The sequence below is a fragment of the Carassius gibelio genome, chromosome B15, assembly GCF_023724105.1.
Source record: "Carassius gibelio isolate Cgi1373 ecotype wild population from Czech Republic chromosome B15, carGib1.2-hapl.c, whole genome shotgun sequence".
NCBI classification, from domain to species: Eukaryota; Metazoa; Chordata; class Actinopteri; order Cypriniformes; family Cyprinidae; genus Carassius; species Carassius gibelio.
Genome location: NC_068410.1, coordinates 990,784 through 994,868, shown reverse-complemented (window position 1 = coordinate 994,868; position 4,085 = coordinate 990,784). Strand labels below are relative to the sequence as shown.

General features: G+C 32.2%; 1 long non-coding RNA gene across 1 annotated transcript; it reads left to right on the top strand.

Annotated features, from left to right (window-relative positions):
- The first annotated feature begins 215 nt into the window (after positions 1-215).
- Positions 216-1,192, top strand: LOC127972312 (uncharacterized). Its single transcript, XR_008157065.1, has 3 exons — positions 216-363; positions 620-719; positions 1,086-1,192. It is a non-coding gene; the product is annotated as an uncharacterized LOC127972312 (long non-coding RNA).
- The last annotated feature ends 2,893 nt before the right edge of the window (positions 1,193-4,085 follow it).

Genomic DNA, 4,085 nt, shown 5'->3' with positions numbered 1-4,085 from the left:
GAATCCCCACATCCCCCAGTTCCCCCAGCAGTGTCTGGTAAACTGATTGTTCCCTCTTCTTATGCTAATAACACTAATGTCTCCACATTATCACCTGGCCCTTCACAACAACAGTACCAACAGTATCCGGGCTAACTGAGTCTCATCCAATCACGCTCCAGATAGCTGGGTGGGGTTATATATATATACTGTTTTCCTGACAGAATCTTCATTGATTTTTTTTATTTTTTTTGTGAAATAAAATTCTAAAACCTTGAAGGACAAACAGCTTTTTGAGATTCCTACATTGCCTACAAGGGACCACATACAACAAAGCCTACTAAGGCCATTTCTCATCTCTTTTTTCCATTCAAGACTGAAAAGGTAAGTTATACATTCTGAATTTAGATTCTGATAATATGTAAATAGTAGACTTAAAAAATAAATGTGTCAAAAATGCAAGCAAACTGTTAAAATGTGTATGTAGTCTCTTAGTAAATGTTAGTGCTGTTTAATCTCTATTTACTGAATATATTCGTTCATTTATTGATTGATAGATTTTTTTTGTGGTTGTTTCTAAATATTGTTTTTCATTTTGGCAAATGCAGTGTACCCTAAACAGATCTTGAATATTTAACAGGAAAATGAGACCCAGAAGAGTCTGTCCTGAAAAGGAAGCTTTGAAATTCATCGCATCTGGGAAAGATAAAGACATATTTCAGTCAAGAGTCAAGAGAACGGTAAGTTATCATTTATGACTCTGTCTCCAATACTGTATGACTGCAAATATTAATTAAATACTTGGCATAGTAGCTTATGAATTTCAAGAAGTGTACTGTGCAATGTTATTACTTGTTCATAGTGTGCAGTGTGAAAAAAATAACAACAGAAATTATAGATGATCAGTGGCTTGAATATTTAATGTATTTTAATTTTGATGCACAGTGATAAAGATTGTAATGTACTGATAATCATACTTGATAAAATATTAAATATTGATAATCATTGGAACTCGAAAACAACTGGGACACATATTAAACTTGTATCATAAATGTATGTATTCTCTAAAGCTAATATGTGCATGTGTATGTGTTTGTGACCAACAGATTGTTGATGAACAGAAAAGAGCACATTTGTGCATTTGAGACCACAAACATCACTGCTGGAGAAGAAATGATGTTGGACTGTGCAGATCCTGACAGCTCATGGAGACAGGTACATTTCTATTTCAATTAGCTCATATTTCATGAATTGTTATTTATTTGTAGTAAATCAAATTTCCTTTGAGTTTTAATGTAAAATAATGGAATTAACTTGGCAAACTTGTTAAAACAATGTTAAATCAGTTTGGTTTGGGATCAGTACGATTTTTAAATGTCTTTAAAAGAATATTCTGCTCACCAAGTCTGCAAGTATTATCAAGTATTATATATGTATATATATATAGGCAAGATATCTATAGATATCTCGATATAGGTCTATTCAGTTTATTTTAAATAAATGCTGTAATTTTGACCTTTATTTTCATTGAATATCCTAAAAAGTACTATATATCACAGTTTCCACAAAACTATGAAGCCGGAAAATATGCTTTCAACACTGATAATATAAGAATCATTATTAATGATTGAGAACCAATAATAATTGATCATAAAAGAACATCAATTCTGCTAATTTAAATGATTTCTGAAGATCATTTGACAGTGAAGAGTGGAGTAATGATGCTGACATATTTCACAATTTTAAATTCATTTTACAATATTTCTGATCAGGTAAATGTAGCCTTGATTAGCAGAAAAGTCTTCTTTTACAAACATTAAACCAGTCTTCCTGATCCCAGACTCACTGGTCAGGTGTGTTGATCCTGTGAGAGGTGTGAATGTTTGTGGGAGAGAGAGCGTGAACAGAGCTGATAGCACTACAACACAATAGAGGTTATTGATCAAAGTGAAGAAAAAACAATCCGCACTGGTATGGTCTTTACTATATTTCATAAAATAGTAGCACTTTCCCATAAGATGTCATTGGTTAACACTAGTTAACATGAAAATCACTTTTAAAGTGTTTATTAATGTTAGTAAACATTACTTTCATCATTAACAAATACAATGTTTGATTTTAATAATGTATTAATAAATATTATTTAATGGAGCTGAGCTAACATTAACAAAAAATAAACAGTTGTATTTTTTTTTATGTTAACAAAGCTTAAATATTTAAACAAATGTATTGCTCATTGTTAGTTAATGTGTCCTGTCCATCGCTCCGTGATTTTAAATCAAACTTAAAGACTCATTTTTACACCCTTGCATTTGAGTGATGCTGTGAACAGTTCTTTTGATGTATGTTTTTATTTTTTTAAATGTGTATATATACATATTTTTTATTTAATTTTTTGATCTCTGTTGCTTTTAAAGTAACATTTTCTTGTTAAGCACGTTGGATCAATGATGGTTGTGTTAATGTTGTGCTCTATAAATAGAAATTGACTTGACCTGACTTATTGCAAAGTGAAACTTTACACTTCAACACTTTATTTTAAGGGAATAATGCATTGGTAATCCAGAATAATGCATTAGTTAATCAATAATTATTGGCTTATTCTGGTCAATAAACTTGAATATCACTTAGTAAGAGCCACTCAATAATTGTGAAAAAGTTAATCATTAATTACTGGTTTGTTTATTCTTAACTAATACACAATTCTGGATCCTTAAAATGTTAGGTTAATCATGAATTACTAGTGTGTTATTAGATGAATTACATCTTTTAATTTGGGTCTGGGTTTGAGTATAAAAGGGGATGCAAGTCAACAAGTTTAATGTATGCAATGATAAAATCAGTTTTACAAAAAAAGAGCACTTGTTGAATTGTTCTGCATGTCACTTTCAGCGTTCATAACAATATCATTATTAATTCTGTACAGCTTAGTCAGGTGGCCATTACTAGAGATTGTTATAAATGAATCTTCTATATTACAGGTAGCAGGATGCTTGGTCCATTACAGACGGATGGACAACACCCTCATCAGACAACTACACCCTCCACCCAGGATCCACTTGGTCTGTCTCTACATGTCAGAACGAGTAACTTCAGTCTTCAATGGGATGAAAGACTAAACATATCTTAAGCAGAATGATGAGCAAATCAGTGGAAGAGCATCCTACTATTGAGGAAAGCCTTCAGGAAGTCAAAACTATGTGCAAAGACTTATTGTAGAGTTTACAATAAGCATTAAAATGATTGGATATTAGTATTAGTGTGAATTTACAGGTTTCGATCACCAGTCTTATCAAATATCAACCACAAGCAGCTACAGCTCAGGAAAGACTTCAGCCTTCAGTCTTGGACACATCAGTAAATCACTAGTGCCATTAAATCAAAACGGTATGTTCCATTCACCATAAACAATACACAAGATCTAAAGATCATTGTCTTTTTGTGTTTTCAACTTTGTAAAGTATGTATTACTGACATATTTTTTTTAAATTCAATCATATATTTATTCACTTTATATATTTTTTATCTTTTAATTTTGTTAAATAGCAAGAGCCAGAAAGCCCTGGTCAGAAACAGAGAGGAAACTCATAGAACACGGTTTCAAGATCTACTTTGAGGAAATGAAGGCTCCTGGAGAAGTGGACTGTGAAAGATGCATAAATGCAAAGAGGATTCTAAAGGACAATGGAAGAGAGCAGAAAACAGTTAAATACTTTGTGCTCAACAGAATAATTTCAGTTAAGAGAAGTTTGGGTCAACAGTACTGAGCCCATAAACCCTGAGAGCTTGTGATGTGGAGTATCAGTGTGGAGTCCTAACTGTGCCGTGACACTGAAGGTCCATGTACATGCAGCATCAGTGCGTCATAGCATTGAAATGACTGACTACAGCTGTTTTCAGCTCCTGTTTGGGACTCTGTTTTAGACCTGTTATAACTTTGATGTAAGCCACTGTAATTTTGAACTATTTAATTTTTTTTTAAATAAACAAATTTTATTATTTTCATTTTGATTTGTTGTTTTACTTTTCTTGGCAATGTTGATAATAAAAATGGAGCCCCTAAATCAAGTGCTGCTCTGAAAAATGTTAGTGTGTTAAACGACTAA